At 40.2% G+C, this 26,674-nt stretch overlaps 2 non-coding genes across 2 annotated transcripts; both read left to right on the top strand.

Annotated features, from left to right (window-relative positions):
- Positions 1-9,791: 9,791 nt before the first annotated feature.
- Positions 9,792-9,863, top strand: trnap-cgg (transfer RNA proline (anticodon CGG)). Its single transcript has one exon. It is a non-coding gene; the product is annotated as a tRNA-Pro (tRNA).
- Positions 9,864-11,101: 1,238 nt separating this feature from the next.
- On the top strand, positions 11,102-11,173 carry trnap-ugg (transfer RNA proline (anticodon UGG)). Its single transcript has one exon. It is a non-coding gene; the product is annotated as a tRNA-Pro (tRNA).
- The last annotated feature ends 15,501 nt before the right edge of the window (positions 11,174-26,674 follow it).

The following is a 26,674-nucleotide window of genomic DNA, read 5'->3' as shown; positions in this document are numbered from 1 at the left end:
CTCTCCTCACTGGCCCTCCTCGTCAGATCCTCTTTCAGTTTGACTTTTTTTTTACCCCCTTATGTTGCCTTATACTCTGCCTCCCTCTTTCACCTCCTCTCTTCACCTCAGACACACGCTGTCTTACCCTTCCTCTTGAGTCTCCTCTTCCTCTTTAATCTCTTCCTGCACTCTCCTCTCTTTCTTTTCCTCCTTTTCTTCCCCCTCTCCCTCTCCTTGGGGTCAATCAATAGCAGCTGAGAGAGGAAATGCCTCGCAGTTGATTCTTTGACACCTATCAAAGCTGACACCCTGTAACCCTGCTTCTCGTCTACCCACAAATCTTTTTCAGCGCTTTTTTTTAGTTTGTTTGTTTGTTTGTTTTTCTGATGGCACTCCATTGACTTACAATCATTACATAAACACAGAGACAGATCCTAACCCTTCAGCGCTTCATGCTGCTCAGTGACCATGTGTTCACACTGTGAGCAACATGGCTGATGGGTCGCTTTATTCTGACCAATCACAAGCTGTGCAAGAGTCTCTGATTACATCTTTGTAGTGCACTTGAACAGGAAAGTGATGGGGAGGGGTGGCTCCAGGTTTTGGGATTTCCTCTGAAACCATTACTTCACTTTTAACGAGTTGAATAGAAAAACCTAATTAAACAGCAATAATTGAAAATAGCCAGAAAATAATCAATAAAAGCTCTTCAGTACTTGGCAGTAACAAAACCAATGGATGCAACCAACCTCTAAGCATTAGTTTGGAGTCTTTTTTTAGTGGGTTTTCAGACTCAGCTGTACAAGTGGGCAGCTCTGAATTGCTGTTATCAAATTCTCCCCCATTTTGCACTTCCCACAGCAATTATCCATGAGACAACATTTTATCTCAAGAGGAAAACATGGCAAATAATTAAGTCTGACAACTGTAAAAAGTTAAGCCTTGGCAAATTTCAGGAAATATGCTTATTCACTTTCTTTTAAATGAGAATAGCAATACCTCTCTCTGAATATGAAGCTAGAGCCAGAATATGATTAGCTTAGTTTAGCATTAAAACTGAAAGTTGGGGGAAACACTTGGAAAAAATCCACCTACAAATATCTCAAAAGGTAACTAATTAGCACATTATATCTTGTTTTTTTTATCCATAGAAAAACAGTAATATAAAATTCAGTGACTGATGACACGACTCCAAATTGACCGCCACATATAGTAACTCCTCGTTTAACCCCAACTTGTTTGATTAACACTTCTGTTTTTGTACAGACTAAACAAACAAGATATAACTGTAGCTTGTAGGTTGATTTTGTGACTTCTGAACTGAGCTAAGCTAGCTGTTTATCCCTGTTTCCAGTTTGCTAAAATAAGCTCAGCTCAAAATGTCAAACTATTGCTTTAATTTACTTCCATTGTCCGACAAAGTCACATGTATGTGAGCTGTGAGATAATATTTTTTGAACGGTTTTTAATTTCAAAAACATCAGCAGTGAGATTGAGGGTAAATCTGTGGAATTCGCTGTTGAAATAAAGTTGTAGAAGTTTGAACAACTTTCTGTACAGCATGCATTTGTAATGGTGGACCTGCCGGGCAGGGAACATTAGGAAACAGCCTACTGACTTAATCATATTTCACTTCAAGTCTCTTTGTTTCTTTGTGCCAGAACACTCACACGCTTTGACCTTTCTAAAAAACCGGAGAAGATTTTAATATGGAGAGACAGAGGATGTGGGGACTTATCGATTACACAAACACATACATTTAGAGGGAATGACAGAGGGAATAAGGCTGTAGGACGCAGGGAAGGTAGTATAGGTCAGTCAACCTTGTGTGTACAGAGTTGCAGTAGCACAGCATTCTGCCGACTCAGCTTCCCCCGCGACCAGAAATGACTCAGCATTTTTAATGAGCTTTTGGCTGTGTAGTTTCTGTTGCGGCTGGCAGTACTTAAATCAAATGAGGGATAAAGACTTTTTTCCGCCTCATGAATATGGCCTTAAAGGACAATAACTCAAGCAATTTGAACGCAGTGTTAATTCTAAATAACTGAATCATCCCATATAGATGGGGAGGAAAACTATATATACACCAAGATCAATGGTTTTGAAAACAAACGCACTTCGTTGAAAATCATCTCAAAGTGTAATAAATAATACTTCATGATGAATTAAATGTATGTATTATTTAATATTTCACTGAACAAAAAAGCATTCAAGCATTCACACCCAGATGCAGACAATGAAAGTATACACCATGGAAGGTATTAACACAAGCACACATATCCATGTATTTCCAACTTTATGAGGACGTCTCACTAATCCACTCATCCTAATCTCACACTAACCTTTGTTTAACCCAGCCCTGAAGCAACTTCAAATATCAAAGAGATGAGGATCAAACACAATGTCCTCACTTTCCAAAAAACGCCACTTTTAAGGGACCAAAACTCAAAAATGGTTCTCACAAGAATAGCAGAAAAAGCGCAGCTTGACACACCAAACCCTAACAAGAAGCAGAGGAAGAGTGTATGCATTACAGTTTATCTCCTACTGCCATGCAAACAAACAGTGGCAAGACTGAGGATCTCTGGCATCTCTCACTGTTCACTTTCAACACTATTTATGATAATGTTTCCACCACGTGCTCCACGCTACGCTTCATACCAACTCCGATTTGTCTATACATTGAGTCTCCCAGGAGCCATTTAACTATGCAGCCACATGTCCGGTGGCTTATATACAAAATCTACATGTACGCACATGAGCAAGGAAGTATGGGTAAGGAGGGGTGAGGTGAAAGATACAGGATAATGGAGAGGCGATGGAGGAGAGACAGGCCACGTGTGGTGTGATTTTGTCTTTCAGTCAGGTACAAACACCTCAAATCACATCTATTGGTTCTTTCTCTCTTTCATTCAACCTTCCTCCCTTTTACTTCATTACCTGTGATTTGCAAGATCAGGCCATTTTATCTCTATAAATTAGTTAAAGGGAACTTGTGTATGGAACAATGGGGACGCATTCATCATGAGTAATGAAGTCATGAGGATGAAAAATGCCCCGTAAAGGGGACTGTGCTGTAGTACACTCACATACATAGACATAGAAGTATGCAGCTGTAGCGTCATGTCAGGACATCCCACTGATTACTTAATGGGAATCTATACAACCCAATTTTATACTTGAGTTTACTGTCTTGAAGTATAGCGCACTTTGATGGTTTCTGTGGCTGCTGAACCCTGATAATACTAATAGTATCACTGCTATCTCATACTGGGATTGAGGACTTAAATAGAAAATAGAACATAAAATAACACAATATACGGACACATGCTGCAAAGAACGAACCCTATACAGGACATGCAGAGGTGATGGGATAATGGAAGTGTTGAAGTTCGAATGTGCAAGTGTGTGTAGGCAAGTGTAGATATGTAGATGGAATATGTAGAATGTGTAAGGAAAAGAGGATAGGTTAGAGAAGGACAGTAGAAGGGTGAAGACGATGAAGAAAGGATTAAGGGCTCCAAGGAGATGGCAGCCAAACAAGGGTGTGGTGTTTGAAAGATGTAAAACATTTACATGGGCAGAAAGAATCTAACAAAAACACTGTTTAGTTGCATTATGGGAAATGTAGGATCCAGCATCTTCAGTGCTTGACCCAAACTAGGGGCTAAGAGTAAGAACTCCTTGCGTACCCTTTAATTTGCACATCGGGCTGCAACTAACGATTATTTTCATTATGAATTATTCGACTTATTTATTTATTTATTTTTAAATCACTTGGCTTTAAAATACAGAAAATAGTGAAAACTATATTGTATGTCACAAATGATCCAAACCCAAGGTTATATCTTCAAATGGTTTGTTTTGTTGTACCAATAGTTCACTCAGAAAAGCAGCAAATATTCACAATTGATAAACTGCAACCTGAGAAATTTGTGTATTTTTGCTTTAAAATTTACTCAACACCATCTGGTTCAAAGACCTACAGCACTCACTATTGTATGTGCACTTAAGTTCCTGTACAATGATTGATCATTGCCAATATTTTCATACATACATACATACTCATTTTAATTTTTACCTATAATCTGGCTAAACTGCTGTCTTGTTTAAAACCTGTCTGACTGTCTTATAGAAATATCTCACTGTTCCCAGATCTTAGTAATTACTTTGGTACCAACAATGTCCTCATATCGAATGGAAGTAGAAACTACACAGATAAGCCCTTAGTTGTAATAAACCAGAGTTTTCCTTCAACCCTCAGGTTCAGCCACTACTTGCCCTTTCCAAAGTGATGACCAGCAAAATGAGTGTGGAGGATTTCTGGTTTTCACAATGATGAAAGGGCAGAAAGACTTACACACACTCACCTACACACACACACACACACACACACACACACACACACATATATATTTATCATCACTCTAGAAAAGTTTATCATTTCCTTTGTTCTAAAATGATGCTGCAGCTTCCACAACCATCTGTCCACTGACAGTACTTAACACACACATACACACTAACACACACACGTACAAGCATATGGGATAAATTGCACAGTATTTTTGAAAAAGATACACATTCACACATACTTTGTCTCCCTCCTTCACACATGCACTCAAATGCAAATATGCATACAAATGCTCTCTCCCTGTCACATACAAACAACCACAGGAAGTGCACTTACTGTCTCTTTCTGCCCTGAACGCAACTATGAATACCCACACACACACACACACACACACACACACACACAGGCTCTAACACAAGAGACCAGACATCTCATTACGTTTAGTGGTGTGTGTGTGTATGTGTGTATGTGTGTGCGTGTGTGTGGCTGGTGGGACACAACACTTGCCATACGGGGATTGGTTGAAAACGCCAGACTAGTATAAACGGCCTGCAGAGAGACGGAGCGATACACACAAACACACACTCTCGCATTGAATAAACACACATACCCTTCCCTCTCCAAATACACACACACACATCATCTGTCTCTCTCTCTCTGTCCTCACACAGCACACAAGGGAGAGTGAGGGGAGAAGGGTGAGAAAAGGAAGGAGGGTGAGATGCAGCAGGACAAGGAGGAAGCAGAGGTAAACTCTCATTGCTGTCTCCATATCCATCAGGAAATGTCAAACTCCTGTTACAGGGGGACTGTCAGGCTGCATGTAGTTTGAGGCTGGAGTAACTGGAGAATGAAATATGTATGAATATATGAGAAAGGTAAAATAGAGGTGAAGAAATGCAGGGGAGCGAGGACGGTATAGAATGGAGAAAATGAGCTGGTGTGTGTAGGTGCTTATGGACAGGTCAAGGTTGCAATAGAATAAATGGGTTGGATGAGAAAAAAAGCAGAAGCACTGCATGAAAAAAAAAAGTTTTTAATATTTGAACTAAATCACAATAACTATGCCACTTAAAACTGGAAAGACACTAAGTTATCCTGCCTGATTGGAATTCTCTACATACACTAATAAGACTGACAGAGGTGTGAGCGCTCCCGCACTAACAGGTGTAATACAGCTAACAGGAGGCTGCATGAGATGTAAATCAAGCCTAGTTGGTACACGCCCACACAGTCCTGAGAAAAGGTCTAATTAGGGAGAACAAGTGAAATCTGTGGGTGGACTGTGGGTGTTTAGGTTTTTAACCTCTCCTGTAGATACGGTAGTCACACAACACTTTCCTCCAGCATTGTTGAGTCATAGCCATGATTAACCCCAAAAGCCAAATTGTCCAAAATGGCATACATTTACATGATTTGAACCCATGCATCATTGGATCACCAATCAATACCAATCAGTGGTGCTTAGCAGCTAACTAGCAGCTAATAATTCATTTTAGGCCATTACTTTAAACACCAGATAAAAAAGTGCAGTTTGGTTTCTATAAAGGCAACAAGTAACTATTACAAAACTAACCAACAATCCATGAAAAAATTAATGTCAATATATTTAAAGCTACATTAGTTGGTTTTATGGTCACTAGAGAGCAACAGAACAAGCTGGAAACAGAACACTGGGATATTATCACCTTATAAAGTTTGTATGGGTAACGTGTCAACAAAGAATTGCATGTGTACACATCCAGCAGTGCTAACAGACAAACACTAGCATTAGTGCTGAACAATATACAAAATAAATCATATTGCGACCATTTTGGGAGATATTGCCATTGTGACGTGATACACAGTTTCAGTTGAAATTGTCATTTTTGCATTTCATTTTCACTTTCACTGTCATCTGCGTTGTAGAAAGTCAACAGATTTGCTATGCTGGGGGTCAGACTGAAGTCATAACAAAAATGATTACGATGAAAACAAGGTGCATGTTGAGAAACAGACAACAGGAAGAAGCAGAAACAAGTTCTCTGTCTAAGTTTTTGTTTTGCAGTTTTTCCATGCTTGTGTTAGGGAGACTTCCCTGAGTGGATTGCCGTTTTCTCCCTCTACTTCTATTTGGCCTTTCTATTTTTATTTCCCCCTATCTTCCCAGGCTTTTTGACATTTTGCCTGTGTCTGACTGTCTGTCTTCACTCCTGCCCCCCCCCCCCCCTCTCTCTCATCCACCTGCTTTCGCTCACGCTCACTCCCTCTCTCGCTGCCTCTTTCCATCTTTTCCTCGATCTATTGCAGTGGGAGCTAATGTGACCTTTATGTGCTGTCAGCTCGCTGCGTGGCCGTCAATCATCATCTGCTCCCATTAGAACGGCTCTATCAGGAGCTGTCAGCACCACAGGGCTGCCAATGCACTTCTCCATCCGCTTACGCCACCCACCACCCACCAGTTAAGAGGCAGAAAGGCGGGGAAAAGAGTAAGTGACATGGAGAAAGCAAGACAAGAAGAAAACCAGAGAGAAAATGAAAGTGAGGAGAAAAGAAACCTGACATAGACAGTATGTCTGGTCTCTGCTGCTCCATCCATTTCTCGCTCATTCACTCCTTCCAACTCTGTCCTCCATCATCCCTCATTAATTGTGTTTACTCCAAGATACCTGTGTTTTGATCCTTGAGGAGCCAACATAGTTAGCATCCCAACCAGCCAGACTGAAAGAAAGAAAGAGAGACCGTCTTTTTCTTTTCTCTCTATCCCTCAACACCTTCTCCATCTTTCCTTTCTGACTGTCTCTCATTATAACTTTTTAGTCCTACTGGAGGAGGTTTACTATCTCTTCTCCTCCCTTCCTCTCCATCACCATGTTTACCTGCTTTGGGAGCTCACTATCTCTCCCTCTCGCCTGTTTTCTCTCCTTGACTATCCCCCCTTCCTCCTCCTGTGGCCCCTTGTACCTTCACTTCCACCTGTTTGTTTATTGTGATGCAGCCTCCATTCTTCCATCCCTCATTCCCCCCTTCTCCACTTGTCTTACACTTATCTTATTTTCATCCACGTACTCTTCTTCTACTACTTCTCAACTCCCCTTTTCTTATCTGCTCCCCTCTCCTCTTTTATCTTCCACCTTCTTTCTTTACCTCTCTGTTTGCTTCCTTACCCTTTCCAACTGCTACCTCATATTTTTTTCTCTTACTTCACTCCTCCTCACTTTTTTTTCATTGTCTGGAAATGACTAAATCCGACCCAAAACACACACACACACACACACCCACACACACACACACTCACAAACAGCAGTTATGACATGCAAATGTGAGTCAAAATACTTACAGTTTACCCAACACACATCATCACACAATTAAATGCAAGATCTCGAGTAACAGCTGCTACATGAGTGTATGTGAGTGTGTGTGTGCATGTGTGAGTGTGTGTGCGTGTGTCTGTCTGCCAGTTGTGTTCCTGCATTGAGTGTATTAATGAAAATCCAACTCCACCTGCTTCTCTTCTCAGGAACTGAGAGAGACGGAAAACAATGGCTCATTTAGAAACCAAATTTGATAGACCTCCACAAAGCCACCTTTTCTTACTTTGTCTCAAACGTCACATTTGCATCAGGCGGCCGAATAATAAGAATAAATCCCTCTGAAGATGCAGCAAGTCATTCTCCAACAATGAGCCAAGGTGGGACTTCAAAACTTGAAACTCAGGCAAATACATCTAAGGATTTAAGACTCACTTTCCTTAAAGTGATAGTTCGGGGTTATTTGACGTGGGTTTGTGTGAGGTAGTTATCTATAGTCAAGTGTATTACCTGCAGTAGATTCAGCGCACTCCCAGGTGAGACAATCAGCCAGAAGCACCGGCACAGCGCAGCGATGTGCTGCTGTGGAAAGAAACAGCAAAATAACGTATTTTAGCCACTTAAAAACACTCCCACAGCAAAAAGCTAATATCGGTTTCAGTGTATGCTAGATTTTGAATGTTTTCACTGCTTTCTCTTGCCGTCAAACAGCCATTTCCTTTGGAACTACATTTTCTTCAACCATTGAACTACTGTATTCCGACGCACAAGCAAACTAACCACCGGTACAGATAAAGAAATGTACAGTGCATTCAGAAAGTATTAAGACTCCTTCACTTATTTCACATTTTGTTATGTTGCGGCCATCAATCACTCATCAAACTACACTCAATACCCATTAATGACAAACTAAAAACAGAATTTTAGGAACTTTTGTTAATTTATTAAAATGTAAAAACTGAAATATGATTTTGATGACTGGATCCTCAGTGCATCCTGGGGGCAGTTTGATCTGAGTTCTCAATGATTTTCTTGATACCATATTCAAGTGTGGCGTCAACTAGACACAATAGATATTTAGCATTAGGATTATATTAGCATGTTTAAATGTTGTTTTATTTGTGATTGTAGCATGTTAGAAGCTGGTGGGTGGTTGGCTGATTTTTGCTGGCCTAAAAAACTAACATGGCTTGGTTTCTCTCTGTCTCTCATACACGCACACAAACAAATTTGCACTTTCATGCCTGCGGTATCTAGCAGAGAAATTAAAACCTGAGTATGGGTGATGTTTGCCAGCATAGCAGGGAGCAGCTGTGTAATGTTTCTGTTTGGCACGGAAGGACAGTTAGCGTTGTAAAATGGGCCGGTCATCGCAGAGAGTGAAACAGAATGATAGAGACTGCACAGACAGACAGGCAATGAGACAGACAGGCAATGAGACAGACAGGCATGGCAGGAAATCAAACTGCACACACATTCTGTTTTTTTTTGTTTTTTTTATTGTGCCCAGTCTGTCATCCCTCTAAAATGAATAAAATTTGTATAAGCAGAGAAAATAACCTGCAGACAGGTGAGGCAGGTAAACAGGCAGACGGTAAATGAATGCTTGAGTGACAGGCCACAGATGGAAATAAAGGAGGAGGGACTATGACCCCGTCAAATGGATGTCCCCATCAAAAATCCCCACCGTCTCTCAACTTCATTTTCCTCTTTCCTCTCAAGCTCAACTCCACTTTCATCTGAGAGAAGCTTCTTTATATGAACTGAATGAAGAGCACTTCAAAGACAAGATGAATCAGCCATTAACCCTGCCGTATCTCCCTTCTACGTGTCTTTTGCTCTTGGAAACTGTCAATAGGATCAACTGACTGTGTGTCCTTGAAGTTGGGCCATAAACCCACACACACTGGCTCGTAGGCACAGCATTGTGAGATGAAAGCTGGGTAGAGCAAGTGGTTAAAACTCTCATGTTCAATATTTTAGTTTCAACAACTATTCGAAGGACTGAAACATGTACAGACATTCGTGTTCCCCACAGGATGAATCATTTTGTATTTCATTGTATTCTACTGCATTGAATTGTATTGCAGTCCCACTCTTGATGCTGTAAAGAGTGTTGATTGCAATGAAAATAAACTGTAAATCAACAGTGAGCTCCAAATTTACATGGCTCGTTGGTCTAGGGGTATGATTCTCGCTTCGGGTGCGAGAGGTCCCGGGTTCAAATCCCGGACGAGCCCATTGTTGTGATACAAAAATGGTAATTAGCAACATATTAAAACCAGAAGAAATGTCTTTAAAAATGTCAAAGCAGATCATGGTTGTTATAAACTAGCATACGAATAAAGAAAGATGACAAATTAAAGGAGAATCCAACATAAACTCTCTTGGTTTGTTTGTAGCAGAAATGTGTCTTTGGTGAAAATGCTCAGCTCAGAATTTGCGATTTTTCTTGAGATAAAACTCAAGTCTCTGTGGCTTGTTGGTCTAGGGGTATGATTCCCATTTTGGGTGCGAGAGGTCCTGGGTTCAAATCGTGGACGAGGTCAGTGTTTGGAATAACATAGTCTTGGCCTTTGGCAAAGCCCTCATATGATTCTCGCTTAGGGTGCGAGAGGTCCCGGGTTCAAATCCCGGACGAGCCCCTTGCTTATTGTGATACAGAAACAGTAATTTGCAACATTCTGTATTAAAACCCTAACAAGTTTCTGTAAATATGTCAAAGCAGACGGTGGATGTGTATGCTACAAACAGAAGCATATACAGAAGAGTGACAAATTGAAGGAAAAACCAACATAAACTCTCGCAAGCCCTCTTTCCAATGGTCAAAAAACGCACTCAGACCCACTAGTATCGGGCTGGCATTGCCGGCAGTGGAAAAGGGTTGAATTGGCATTAACAACCCAGTCAATGACTCTGCAGTGGCCACAAGTTTTTAGCGGTTCCGGTTCCAATTGTCTCCAACCAGCATTGATGTCAACACAAAACCCGGGTAAACCAGGTAAGTTTCACCCCCTTCTCTTTTATTAGCAGCGTTTAATAGTGTGTTTACCTGCATTTAGAAAAATCCTGCGTACACTCGCTAACATTGGTAAAAAAGGGGTATTAGAATACTTGGTGCTGTTTTTGTGAAAATGCTCAGCTCAGAATTTGAGATGTTTCTCGATATAAAACACAAACTTCCATGGCTCGTTGGTCTAGGGGTATGATTCTCGCTTAGGGTGTGAGAGGTCCCGGGCCTTCAAATCCCGGACGAGCCCCTTGTTGTGCTAGAGAAAAGGTCATTAGCAACTTATCAAAAACAGTAGAACTATCTCAAAGCAGACGATTGTTCTTACAAACTAGCATACATATAAGGAAAGGTGACAAATTAAAGGAGAAACGAACATAAACTCTCTTGGTATGTTTGGTGCTGAAATGGGTCTTTAGTGAAAATGCTTAGCTCAGAATTTTCTTGAGATGAAACAGAAGTTCCCATGGCTCGTTGGTCTAGGGGTATGATTCTCGCTTTGGGTGCAAGAGGTCCCGGGTTAAAATCCCGGACGAGCCCATTGTTTGGAAAGATATGGCCATGATTCATACGTTTGGTGGAAACAAATGAACCTCTCTTAGTAAGTTATTGTGCCACCAGCTTCAATCTGCCTTGCTGTTGATTCTACAAATCTCTGGAACTTCACTGGAGGGATTCTTCTTCTTGTGTATTCTTAATTTTTTATTTCAATACTGGAGTTTTATCTCTTTGGGCCTGAAACAATTATTTAAATGCAACAATGTGAGAAGTTTAGAGGGGAAATGTGTCTTTAGTGAAACTTCTTACATCTGAAACATGATAAGGAGTCACAACAAGACTGCTATCTTGGGAAGGGCTTGTTCTATAAAAGGGATTTTCTTAAAACTCTGGTGACTCCTTAATGTTTTATCTAATGCCATCATCAGGACATGTTTTGAATTTCTCCACTATTTGCATTGAAATTCCCAACAGCCTCAACTGTACTTTGTGTTTGGTGCTAACTAGTCTGTCATTGTGAGCATGTAGGCATGCTGACATTAGCATTTAGCTCAAAGCTCAACTGTACCTAGTGTAGCTATAGACTCTCGTCCCAAATCCATACAACAGGTACATACTGATTCTAAGCAGGTTTTGAGTACATGGTGTGGCCATATCAAAAAGTGACAAAATAAAGTACACTCAAAGAGGACAGTATGCATATTGAACACTGTCAATTTTTGAGTGCGCTTTTGCTGGACACTATTCTCCTACAATGCAATTCACAATGTAAATAGAGGAGCTGCTACATTTCCTTTCTGGAAAAAAATAAAATCAATTGTTAAGCAATAAATTAAGTGCCCTCATATTTTGGAGGACCTTAATAGAGTATGCCAGCATTTGCATAATAGGCAATTTGGGAGGTTCTTTAACCCCTGATTAAAGATTTGATAAATTCATGATCAAAAGTTAATGAACACAAACATAATATGGCAGCAAACTCAAATTTTCCCGGCAGACTTTGGCCACAATTGATATTGCATGTGGGTAAGCCACCTTTTCCACCTCTAATAGACAAACACCACCTGTCAATGAGCTGGGTTAGGGTTCAGACATAACCCAGGGTTGGCGGGATACGGGTGTGTGTGTGTGTGTGTGTGTGTGTGTGTGTGTGTGTGTGTGTGTGTGTGTGTGTGTGTGTGTGTGTGTGCTCGAGGGCAGAGCTGGACCCAGAGCAGAGTGTTGACACCAGGCAGCCGAACAGATGGCATTTCATGAGTTTCCGTGTGTGTGTCGTGTCCTCAGGTGGCTGAGGGAAGTGATGTGAGGTGAGCTGATGATGATGTGTTGTTCTCATTACGCAGCCCGATGCTCATCTCTCTTATATCATTTCCCTCTGTCCTCTTTTCTTAGCAAACAAATTAGGACATATAAGAGAAAAGCTTGGCTAAAGCTCTTTCTCTCTCTCCACCTTTCTGTCGTAGGTCACTGTACTTTCTTCATCTTCACTTAATTAAAATGCCCTTTTGTCTTCTTCTTCTTTTCCATTTTGTTCACCATCCACAGAATCAGCCACAATCTGTCTTATTTTGATCATTATCAGCCTCTATCTGCCATCTGACCTTGTCTAAGGTCAGATCCTGTACGGTGGACTATACTGTAGGCAATGGTGAACACACACACTCTTATTAGACTGAAGTATTCCTCATAAACGTCTTTGCACGAAGAAAAAGACAAGGGATCTGTAGGAAACCAATTTCTCTGGGGTTAAAGAGGTTTATATTTCCAAGTTTGTCCTTCATATCGTGATTGTTCTGGTTTGGTAAACTGCCAACGGGTGCAAACGTCATCACTCTTAGATACAAAATCATAGTTCAGGTCTAAAACACACAACGAAATGGCATTTTACATGTCAACCTGAAATTTGGTCAGACAGGAAATGCATAATTTAAAAAGTTTTACAATTCATTCACAGTTAACAAAGTACTTATTTTAACTTTAATGGACAAACAACATATTTTGCCCTTTAATTTGAAGGATTTGTTGCTGTAGTATGTTGTAATTTCACTGAAACTGCTTGTTGGGGTGTGACATTACACACTGCATACTAATGGGCTATATGTCGAGGACCAAAAAGCTATTTGATTTCAAATGAGGGATGGAAGAGTTCGATTACTTAATAATTTGTGATGGCTTTACTGCTTAGATTTTATGCTCACACCTCCTACGTGCAGGATGAGGTAACCATTAAAGATTCACTCTTTTCCAAGAAGTGACAGTTTTCCAGTAAGGCAACATGTGAACTTCCTTGTGTTTTTAAACACACATACACACAGGTCTTCTCTAACAGATTCCCAACACTGTTGGCCCCGCTTCTATTCTTTTCTTCCTTTCTTTCTCTGCTTATTTTTCTGATTATTACCTTCTCCTGTATTTTACTTTTATATAATTTTTTCTCTATTGTCCTTTTCTGTCTTTTTGTCCCTGAATTTCTATTACAAGTTTCTTTTTTCATCTGATTTTTCACTGCTGTGGTGCCTGTCACTTCACTACCCAGAAGGCACCTGTCAGTCAGTGTCAAAATGTGACGTCTTTTTCCTTGGTTTGTCCATTGACGTAGTTTGACTTTGCGTCATTCGCTAATCACCATACCTATCTGAAATCTTTCCATTCATTCCAAATGACTACTTTAACCATTTCCCCCACACTTTTTTTACTCTTTTAGTGCTCTCTTAATCTCTTGTGCTTTCACCTCTCTTTCTTCGTCTCTCTTCTGCTCGCAAAACAAATCTCTCTCTCCCTCCATTCCCACTGTGTTTGTCCCGGTGGGTTGTCTGTGCCTGAGGGGGATGGAGTCCAGCTCAGGTTGGTACATTCCCTTCTTACAGCATCTCTCGCTGAGCTGACACACACACACTCACACATACCTAGACACACACACACCTCAGCTTGTTTCCGCAAAGGCTGGGCCTGAGTTAATGGGATGAGCTCTAATTAATTTTGCTCCGTCAGGGGAGACCAGTGGATAACACTGTAAGAGAGGAAGGGGAAAAAAGGGAGGCAGGTGGAGAAGTGTAGAGGCTAAAGTTAGAGAGAAAACAAATGAGTCAGAGTCGGAGAGAAAGATAGCTTAGAGATATAAAAGATGGAGAGAAAGAGGAGGAAAGTTCAGGACAGAAAGAGGCAGGGAGAGATGTAAAAATAAGCAGAATAATTCAAGGAGAGGGAGACAAGCAAATTAAGACAAGCCAATCCATCAGAAAGAGAGAGGAGGGAAAGACTCCAGAATAAACACAGGCAGCGTTACTTCTTTTGATATTTTTCTGACCTTGAAATGTGCTTCACTTTGGTTATGAGCATTGCCCACAAAGTCCAATGAATAGGGGATCTATAAAGCAGGAAACGTCCCATGAATACTCGACAGAGACCCAGGCGTGTTTTGTCAAAAGTTGCTATTGATAATTTTGCAATTCCGCCAATAAGATCCCAACAATGTCAATAAAGCAGACTGTAATGAGCTAAAGACTGACATATTACTGCGCCCCCTATCAGCATCATAACTCACAGACGTCACACACATATTACTGGAATCGTCAAAAACGTACTCCATGCAGTTACAGCAGTTTGTCTCATGTCCACTGCACATAAATATCAACAAACATAAAATTCGAAATCAAACACAACCAACATGGGGGTCACTCATTCAGGTGTGCAGAGAACTATGAAAGCCCTCACCTTTCGCTGAAGGCAACAGGACATGTATGCGAGGTCCATCTTCAGCGTCTGATTTGAAAAGTGATGCACCATTACACACAATGACCCATTGTGGTTACCTTGATTAAATCGCGCACAAACAAGTACCAGGCCGCAAAATAACCACACAAGCCTCTATGATCAGGCATCACACGCTGTATTTATGCATCACATCCTGGACACAGTTCAGAGAGTTCACAGTGAAAAAAATCACTCCTCTCTCTGTGTGAGGTGAGACTGTGGCAGAAATGAGATGTGACTGTGACAAGCATCCCAACATCAGACCTGCTCATGTAAAGAATGTCAACTCATTATGTCAAACTTTCTTACTGTGACTGTCACTTGGAAAAAAAAAAAAAAAACAACTCCCACCACAAACAGAGACAATATGTAGCAGCAACCTCAGAGGTAGAATGCAATACAAATATTATCTTGGTATAATGTTTTTATCTAAGGTTGTATACGCTATTTCATTATTGTTTTATTATTTGTTGTACCTCTTTGTTATAAAAGCAATTTACTTTGGCAACACTATGGTGTTTTAAACGAGAAAAACTAAACTTTTTCTAAAAGATGGGCAAAAATAATGACATTCTAGCATTTCCCTGATTTATTATTTTATTTTTATTACATCCAGCTGACTTATTTTTGAATGCTGCGATTCATACTGGTTATACATCTTGCTCAACGTTCTTTTCTCTTGAAAAAACTTCACACACCTATTGGTGCCAATAGCTGTTATACAGTAAGCACACAGAAACCCAGCGTAGGGCCCTGATTAACAACATAGCAAGGGAGAGTTTTCTGTTTTGGACTCCAACAATACAAACTCCATATCAGCCTAAATCTTAGCTACTTTTTGTGAAAGCTTTTCACATCTGTACATCACAGCAGTGTCAAACTCACCACACACACCGGCACACACATGCATATCATGTACGCACACAGACACACAGAGACAACAATGCTGTAATTAAGATTACTGGGTTGTCTGACCATGAATCATGATTACTTTCACTATGCATATCCAGAATGGGCCAAAGGCTTAATGCCTGTGGGTCCCACATGACAGGAGCAGTAATATGTTTTAATGAGCCCAGGTCCCTGGATGAGACTCTACATTTGTCATTCAGGTCCTGCACTCTAAAAAGTTTAACAGTCAGTACCATTATTAAAAAAAGTACCGACTTCAAATGTCAAATAAGAGGTTTTCATCACAAGATGTTCTACACTGTCTCAAATAACTAACAGCAAATGCTCAGGCAAACTTATCATTTTGGAATATTACTTGTGTTATCGCCAGATGGAACAAGATTAACCCAGAGGGTCGCTGGATGATCTGAAAATCTTAATTACACAAAATTGTGTTTATTTTTCCGACTATTGTCTAATCTCTGTTTATTTTGTTTGAAATGCCGAATAGTTTTGCGTCCTCAGGCCTTCAAAGAAAAAATTAAATGAAAAAGTCTGAGAAGGGAAAATCCCTCTTCTGGTGACCTGCTCCCACCTCATACACATGCACCCTGTGATGAGAGGTGGCAAGTAGACGTTGCTTCGTATTGAGGGGCCATGAGCAAAAGAATGTTAGGAAGCACGTTAATATGATGTCTTACTATTTAGCCTCTATATTAAATGTAAAAACTAATATCTGAGGTATATTTGCAGTGCCAGGATTAGTAAACTCTGAAAAAGAACGTTTTTAGTAACTTTTTTTCTTCCAGCTGCTGTTTCATTCCAGCACAGTTATTACATCCAACAAGGTGAGCATATAACAACCACGCAAACAACTAAGTCAACACTGAACTCACATTAGTCGTTTTAAAAAAAAAAAAGTATGCTAAAGGCCACTTGGATAATATACAGTAATCTGCTTAGCAGCTGAGGTGCCTCAGGTATATAGTGAAGGGAAGTGAATCATCATCCATCGCGAAAAGAAGTCAATTAATGCCCACCATTAAGGTCCTTCTTATGTAGTAGCCACTTAGCGGCAGGTTTATAAATCTTTTAGTGGTCAGTTTTATGGAAAGCTTAAGAAACTGCCTGATGTTCACATTACGGTTATCTCTGTACCTGACATATGTACTGGTTTTTACTTGTCGTCATGGGCACAACAACTTGTGAAGAATAGTGGAAACAAGAATAGGTTGATTCCAAATAAAAACACCAAGGATTTCAGCATTACTCAGACATTCCTGTCAGCTACGGTGTTTTAGACCCCATTTACACTTTATGTATTCTGACTACGCTCAGAGAAGCAAAATGTAAATGCAACTAAGGCGCACTCATGATGGACTGCAATCCAATAAGACATATTCTCACCAGATGTTGAAAAGGTGTAAATGCATCAGTCCCTCAAAGACACATAAAGACACATGTAATCTTTACTCTTCCCAAGGTTAATGGCATCACTAAGAGCTCGGTGGAAGTGGCCTCTACATGGTCATCCCGTCTTAATGGCAGCTGAACTTATACTGAAATTAGCCATCATTCTGCCTGCTGGTTGAGATGAGGGTAAAAGAAGCTAGAGAGACATACAATCATACAAAAGGCACACTGAGTTACTGTAGCATTTATCTGATCCTCCAGGGGGTTTAAACACAGACATATACACAGGGACCTAAAAACCTCAATCTGTAGTAAAACAAAATCTTGATTTTCGTAGGCAGAGGTTGCATATTTTTCAAATGGACATAATCTAAAACTTTCAGCAGTCACATGTGAGGTTTCTGCAGGACACAAATGATATTTACAGCAAACATATCATTAAAACACTCATATATAATAATTTGTAGCAGGTCGTTAAAGATGCTATATGTACTTAGGTAGGGTGTTTACAGAAAGCATCCCTGAAACTATAGGACAAATTTACTTTAGGCTATAGCCGCATGAATAAAACATGAAGTACTGTGGCCTTGGCTTGCACTTGTATGATTTGTGTTGATTTGCGTGTATTTTATTTGGGAATAAGTGGGAAAATATTGACCTCCCAATGCAAGGTTATCTTTTAATTGCTTGATAGCGGTGGTTACATAAGATGAAACAGCAAGCGAGCAGGGAATAAATTAACTTTTAATTAGAAACATCATTTTCCAATTCACCCTCCTTGTTTGCCTGTTATTTTTGTCGTCTTTTCATACAATTGAGAGACAGGCAATGAAAAAAAAAAAAAAAAGATTGAAATGCTTACAATGGCAGCGATATACCACAGAAGCCTTGATAGACTCAATTATTGCACAATATAGCACTGTCTTACCAACAAATAAACATGGCAACATAGCTAAATGGAGTAGTCATGAGTACGCACTGCTGTCCTTTTCACTCAAACAAAACAAGGCTAAGTGGAAAGTGTGCATTACATGCCTAATAAGGTAATCATTACAATTCCCCTTATTCAACATCTGGCCTGCACTTGTATACCAGACGGTTAAGTTTTGTATATAATACAACAAAACTTGTGACACAAATATACAGTTTACCTCTTATTTTAACTTCCGTGCTGCAGGTGTTTTGTTTTCTAATGAATTCCAATCAGCACTGAAGCATTACTGCAACTACAAAAAATTGTAAAGGCAAAAAAATTTTATTATATGTTAAGTTCTAGGCTGCATATTATCTTTACTTTCTTATACACCTTCAGTTTGGTTTAATATACTGGGGCATGCAACCCACCGCTCTTTTCTTTGAAATATGTAAGGAGATTAACCAGGAATCCATCAGTCAACACATTTTAGGGTGACCTTAGGGTTGATATCACCATGAATATAAAATCCATACATCCCTACTTGCTTAATCCATCAAGCCTAATAGGAATTTGATCTTTGTAGGTCAAGCACATATTGTATGTATTGATCACCAGCTCACTATGCTTGACATTGTGGTTATTATTTATTTATTTAATCCCGTACTTGCCATTTGATAAAGTCATGGCAGAGGGATGATGTGTAAAGGTATTCCAGTTGATCCTAAACAGCTCTCCTGACTGATGGCGCTTAAGTGCAGCAGTCCTTCTGCTTGTGCGACTGCTATGGTAACATTAACACAAATGCATACATTAAAACACATTTACCTTTTTATTTAAGTGGCATGCTCACTGGTTCTGGAGTAAAACAAATGTAAAACAGAAACAATCAGAAAAGAAATGCCTGGAAAAATATATTTTCACTATAGTTCTGACGGCGGCAACACCTTTGAAAGACAACATTTATGTGAAATTTTGACCTAAAGAAACTGTGTACAGTTCTACAACATTTGGCAAATAAACCACTATTGTTTAATTCTCTTGCAAAGATCCACTTGGCTTGAAAAGTATAATTTCAGAGTGCCAGATGATTTTTTGGAAAGTACACCACGAGGCAAAAAGGGTAGTCGTCCACCCTGCTAGCAACCCTGCTGGTGGATATATTCACACAAAGAAGAAACATTTGTGGTTTCAGGTGGATAATGAAGGTGATGTCTTAATGATGATGGCCAAACTTCAGGGCTCGACAGCAAAGTCAGCTGCAGGGCAGCAGCGTCTAACTGATAATGGATTTGTGCTCCCAGAGGACATCTTTAGACACTTTGAGGAGTCTCTTCTAATTGATGAAAGGCACCACTAAGATAAAAGACTTTCATCTAAAAACCCAGAGTTGAAGGAGAAATGTCGAGTGTTGAACCTTGTGTCTTTAAGAGACTGTGTCAACGTGTGCGCTTTTGTATCTCTGTATAATTCATATCTGTGTGTGTGTGAGTGTTTCTCAAATCCTGTCTCTCTGACCTACCTCTGGTACTTTCCACTAAGCCCTGAGGTAAACCACAGTGGCAGGGACTCGTGACAAAAAGGAACTCTGACACCTTACAGAGCAAACGGCTAGATGTGTGCCACACCTTTTTATGTTCCTCACTCTGGCTTTATCAAATATTGATTGCATTGAAAGCCACTGCTGAGAGCAAAGGGTCCACAAACAAAGAGTCAGTATTTCAATCTGCTTTCAAGGAAAACCTAGCTCAACAAACATTTCCCTCACTGATTTTCCCCTGACTTCGATTGTTAACCCAAACTGCACGACGATATTTACAGTAGAAAATGTGTGAGATCAACGTTACATGTTGCATTTTGACCTACACCTCTTGTTCCTGTGTATATCCCTATGGTTTCTTCATACTGTAAGACTAATGAATTATTTCATGGTTTCCCATGTAGTTCTAGCCCTATGTACAAGGATGAAAGCCTGGCATTAAATCAAACTTTAGCATCTCTGTTCAACTGGGATATACTGTATGTAAATCTGGATAAAAGTTGACGTCCAAAGTTTGTCTTTGATGCTTTACAGTTGTGATGAAGTAAATGTTAAAATGGTCGTGGTTGGTGTGATTGTGGTTGATGCTAATGTGCTCAAATTGACTGGTGTCATGTGTCATTGGAATGTTTCATTGAAGGGATCCGGTAGGGTTGCACAATCTTTTTTTTTTAACAAATTAAGTTTTGGGGAAGTTTTGGACAAATTAAAATTTTGAGCTGATAATAGATGAAAAGTAAAGGGATCACGAACACTATCTAATTCTACAAAACAAAACTAGGGATTTAGCCAACACTTTTTTTACTCAAAACCAAAAGTGGTACTGATGATACAGGAAATGTCAGTGTACCATCAAATTCATTAGAATTCATCCTCTGGGAACATGGTGGATGGTTGCACAAAATTTCATTGCAATCCATCCATTATATGTCGCTCTGGACCACCTGACTGATCGACTGAAGCTGCAATTATACTTCTCTGTGCTGCGTTCAGGCTAACGTCCATGTGGTTGTTTCTTTTATACATTTTGTTGGAACAACTCAACTCCCAACAAGAAATGAATCAACCACTCAACTTGCTTGACACACAGATCCACACAACGCTGAGCTGTTGAGATTTGGGAGGTGTGCATGCAGGCTCTCTGTAACCCTCTAAGACCTATAATTAGCAGTGACAGCCATCTTAGCACACTTACAAAGACATGTCTTTAGAAGCAGCAGCTTGACCTTTCCATTGACCACGCTTTGCTAGTTCTGGTCCACATTCATTTTATGTATGACCCTTCTTTTTCAGTATATTAAAAATGGGAAAAGTGGCATTGTAAGATTTGTATGTGCACATCCAGCTCAAGGCATGGAGCTACAAGGAAGAGAGGGAAGGAGGTCCAGTAAAGGTCCCTTGAAGGTGTTCGCTCTCTCTCACTCATTTCTCAGAGGTGATTAGCCATTTCCCTTTGCTCCCATACATTCATACATCATATGGTTTGGGTCTGTGGGACAGAGACAGAGCGAGAAACTAAGTATGCACACACACACACACGCAAGGGGAGAAGGGCACTTGTGCGAATGTGGGTGTGGACTGTGGTATGGCAGGGCACTGACTCCTATCTCCAGGGTCGTTGGCTGGTAATTAGTTTTGCTCTAATGGCTGCCTGGCGAGGTCAGGGGATTCCTGTAATCCCTCCTCTATCTGTTCACCTCCTGCTCGCCTCTTACTACTAATCTCTCTAACTTATCTCCTCCTGTCTGCCTCCCCTCCCTTTTAACAACATCTCTCCTTCATGAAATCACATGGTTCTCCTCACTTTCTCCCGTCTTTCTTCCAGTACCCACTTAATGAATGGACTACTTGTCCTCTCTTTGTATTTTTTTCTTTTCTTTGCACCCTTTCTCCAAAATTTCCTCTACAAGATGTTATTACAAAATACCTCCTACACACATGTTAAGTTATTCCAATTCTCCGTCTCTCTGTTTCTGTCTCTCATTCGCTCTCTTACTTGGTCAGCACTACTCTACAGATCATAGCTGAGAACCTGCAGAGTTGTACTGTGAGTTTATTATTCAACTGGGATTTTTTAATTCACACATTCTCTCCACTGACGGCTCCAACTGAGAAACATTATCAGATAGAACAGACCATCTGTGCCCGAATCACAGGCTACTATCTTCGCTTCCGCCTCTACTTAAAACTAACAGATGGAACTGAAGTTATGTACACAGGCAGCTCACTCAAAGTACGCTTATTTACTCCCATGAAGGAGGCATTCACATGCGGTGAAATATGTTTCCGTGTCAGAGGCATGTTCATTTTGACTAGTATTTAGTAATGTGATGTGATTTCGCAGTGAAAGAAAAGGAGATATTTTGGTGAAAGCTACTGGGGCATTTAAAGATTTGGTGGTTTACACAGTGATCATTCATCAACTGTATCTTGGGTATAATTCTAAATTGTGGGTTTCCTTTTGTCAATGTTTTGGTACACTGCAGGAAAAGTATAAATGTCAAGGTGTCAAGGTTACAACTGGGTTAAAGTGAAACAGTTTTTAAATCTCAAGGTTACGTGTAACCATTGTTTTACCAGCATTTCAATGACTAAATTCCATAAGTAGTTAGGGATCTGCTTATTGCTACATAGCAAGCATTAGCATTTACAGCTGTTCTTCAGCTGTCTCCAGCGGTGGAAAGAAATGCTAGCACATTAGCACGCTAACGAGTTATCCCAGGCCTGTCTCATCACTTTCCAGACAGTGTTTTAATTATTGTGTATTTTAATGTAAACAATGTACTTAAGACCAGGCGTACACATGATCTTCTCCAATGATCTGAACATGTTTTCATAAGGTGGAAATTAAGAAATAAAGACTGAATAGAATAATAAAACTTGTAGGTTGTTAGGGTGCCTCATTTTTGTGGTCTACACAGCGACCAGTAAAATGTATGTATGTATATACAAGCTTAATCAATTCCTTTGGTGTGATGAGACATTTAGTTCAGTCTGTTTCAATAGGAGAGCTAAAAATGAATCACTGATTACCTTTCTGACATTAGACATTGAGATGCAGCCACACTCTGACTGGTACAGGTGACGAATTAATGATGCGGGCGTGATCTATTAAACAACCATTTGTTGTTTATAAAGCACATGTGCATATGTCTTTGTTTATATGGCCCCTGCTGTTTCCCTACTTCCCACCTATGTGTACTGGAATAGGCTCCAGGGGAAGCAATGACCAGACATTTGATATTTTTGTCCTTGTGAAGAACAGCCTTCCTGAATTCTCTTTCAGAGTGAGTGTCCCTTGAAAGCAAGGACAAAAAAATTATCTCTATAGTTTGGGATGTGTGTTTGACATTGCACAGTCGCAGCTGTTTCAGCTGGGGCTGACTTACAAATTACGCTGCTATTTGAAAGTGATGCATTATTTCTGCAAATCTTGGGGATTGCTGTGACTTTTAGTCATCTTAACTATGATGCATCTTTGGTCAGTGATAAGAAATCCTCAGTTCTCACATGCTTTATTTAGGAAGCACACTTCAGCCATTAGACATTATATCAAATATCTTATGGACACAATAGCCCATAAGTATGTAAATTGAGAAAGAGCCAGTGAGTGAATGAATGAGGAAAAATTCATCTTCCACTGTCGTCTGGCACACCTGGCTCGCTAAGGAGCTCATTTGAAGCCCAGGATTAGGCCTAATTACTGCTTTAATTAGCAAGTTGCTGAGGGCCGCATCCCGCCCCGCTGCCACCGCTGCCGGCACACAGCACCGTCAGACCGGGTGGCCAGGGAGGGAGCAGATCAAATGAGATCTAATTGATGGCAACTTAACATCATAAAAGCTGATGATTGGGGAGGCTGGTGCTCAGCTGAGTCAAGTCAAAACAGAAGAGGGAAGTGGGGGTGGGGGGAAACTCATTCATATTTAATGGGCGTTTTCAAAGGCAAAAGTGAACATTGAGGAATAATTAGGAGACGAGTGTCACTCAAGGAGAAGGACATTGTGTGTGTGCATGTGTATGTGATCCAACAGCAACAGCTCAAATATTAATTTCCCCTGAGGTCATCAATGAAGTGATCATAATGCCAGCGGGGGTAACGAAAAATTATCCAAAGAATTATTTTCCCTTTAGGCACAAGAGTTGCTGTTGACATCTTTGCTTAGCAACATTCACACTACTTGTTATGGAAACTCACATCAAATGAACATGGAATAAAAATAAATCAAATCATTGTGAAGTGTTCTCCCTCGTGGTGTGCATTCTCAAAAGTGATTAGAATGAGCAAGAGTCAAAAATATTCATTTCTTTAATTCCAAACGTCAAGTAATTACTGCAGCGTGAGTCAGACTTCTGCGATGGATTTTACGGATTGAAAAATAATTAGCTGAGCACCCTAGAGGTCTGGATACCCCCCCCCCACCCCCACACACCGACAGACACACACACACACACACACACACACACACACACACACACACACACACACACACACACACACACACACTCACACTCACACTCACACAGACACACCCCAATCATAGTAGCTGTAGAAAATCACTTACATGGCCATTTCCATTGGGATGAAATTCATTCTGGACTTACTGAGATAATAACTCAGTAATTATCTAGCCCTCCGGTGATACTAATGCTGACCATAGAGGGCCAAAGAGACAGACCAAAGGACTGACAGACTGACAAACAGAGATGGAGCATCCAGTAATAGAGCTGGCTGCAGTTGGCTTTATGGTCTCATCTTAAAGTCTTTATGGCTTTCAGAGGACAAGGCTGTTTGGCTGTCTGGTAGACAGAACGTCTGGATTTCTTCTCTAATAACTCCCATTGTAAAGGGGTTCCCAGAACCTGCCTGGCTGTGGGAAATAATAACTGACTAATGCAAGCTTTTCTTTATGGGTATTGACAAAGATGATAATGTATGACCATAACTTGAGATGAATATCACACAAAGCTGAGGTAAAATATAGCTCATCATTTCGTCTTATACTCCGAAAGGATCCAAAGATCTATGAAAGCTAAAATATATTTGAAAAGTGCTTTGTTTAATGTTTTTCTGTCTATTTTTGCACCTTTGGTCCTTGAAAAACATTCTTCCAGTCTGTCTTACACACAGATCTATGGTAAAATGACAATAAACTTGATTGATTTGATTGATTTTCATTTGATTTCATTTTCTCTCCAATATAACATTGCAGTACTGTCCAATCACTACACTAGCCCAAGAGGATTCATCATGAAACACTGTAAATTCTGATTGAATTCTGATAGTGTGTTTGCTGTTGGAGCCCTAATAGGCTTTTTGACAAGTGAATCCATCACATTATGTGATAATTGATTAGAACCTGTGCTGCTGTCACATTCCCTACAGAATCAATGGATGGTCAAGTTTAAAAAACCTGATATAACTGTTCAAGGTCACATACATACTATAACATCCATTATGTATACTGTCCTTTAGGATGTCTTTTATTTTATTTTTTCGACTGGCCTGCTCAACCTTTCCTGTTTTTACAGCAGAATACACAGCGGCATATACACTCAGTTGCCAGTTTGTTCAGTACACCTAGCTAAAGCTAACGTAGTCAAATACAAGATATTCTACCTTAAGGTAATAATGTTCGTTTTTTTTACAGAGGTACTGATATAACTTTCTGGTCAAACTAAGAATGTTTCCAATATTTAGTCTTCTCTTTTTGAAGATGATGAGATGCCATTGGAAACAAAGAAAAGGGTAATAAATGGACCAAGTATTGAGATTATTTTTTCACATACCTGTGTTACTGGATATTTACCATTAAAACCCTTAAAATGCTGGGATATGTACTTCCAGCAATTGCATTGTAATGTGTACTGGGTAAATTAAATAGATTAAACAAGAAGGAGACAAATCACTAAAACATAGTTCTGCATACGGTATAATGACAAGTTGGTATTTAGTAAGTCTTACAAAAAGGACCAACAACTTAAGAAAATCTATTCAATGAAAATAATGACCTGTCAAAGAAAATGTGTTTGACATAAATTTGGAAAAGTAGATCATCATTGTGTAGAAAAAATAATTTGTGGTTTAAATGTGGAATAACTGGAGTAGTAGTAGTAGAGTATAAATATACTGTATGTCTGATAAGCCTACGACATATATTTGTTCAGTATCTTTGTCCTTTGCTGCTCATATTACTGGTTTCATATGTGATAACCTTTTTCCTAATTAGGTTTTGGAATAAACAAATATCTGAACGGGTGATTCCATTTTCTGTTTTTCCCTTTTCACTGACACAAGTCAGTGAAAATATTTTCCTCATGTATTCACACACATCCCCACACAAATAAGAGAGGGATAGGGGGGGTTATAATTACGGAGTGAGAACAGTTTCAAGACGAGCAAAGCTTCATGAAATATCACACACACACAACTCAGCTGAACAACCTTGAGGTCAAGAAAGTGGGCTTGTACAGCCCACAGAGGGCTACAGTGAGGTTAAGGACACCCACAGCAGAAGGGTTTTAGTTCTCTATGCTGTTTTTCTTTTTCTTCCCTCTCTCATCCTTACCATCTGACCTTCTCTCCATCCCTCCTCTCCTCTACCTCTTGACCTCCTCGCAAGGTAGGAGAGAATGAGAAGAAAGGAGAGAGGCAGATAAGAAGCACAGACAGAAGGCAGGAACGCCTGCAAATAAACAGGCGAGTGTGAGAAATGAGGGAGGGCTGGGAGGACGTGAGGGGCAGGGGGGAGACAGGGATCCACAGGAGTCGGGGAGATTGGACGTGGGAGGGAGACAAGATACTTTTCTCTATTCTCTCTCTCTGTCTCTATATGTCTCCTCTGGTTAGATGTGTCAGGGTAAAGCAGAGGAGGTGAAATGAGCCCAGCAGGTTCCTGGCCTCAGCACAGTCAGGATAAGGCCACCGGTGAGCGCAAGGTCCCCTCTGCCATAGGGCCCCACATCACACAGCTGAAGGTATCTTGACATTTTTTGCAACCAACTATGGCATTGAAAAACATGAAGGTCAAGT

This window comes from Seriola aureovittata, chromosome 16 (genome assembly GCF_021018895.1).
Source record: "Seriola aureovittata isolate HTS-2021-v1 ecotype China chromosome 16, ASM2101889v1, whole genome shotgun sequence".
NCBI lineage: Eukaryota > Metazoa > Chordata > Actinopteri > Carangiformes > Carangidae > Seriola > Seriola aureovittata.
This window is presented reverse-complemented; position numbering and strand designations above follow the sequence as displayed.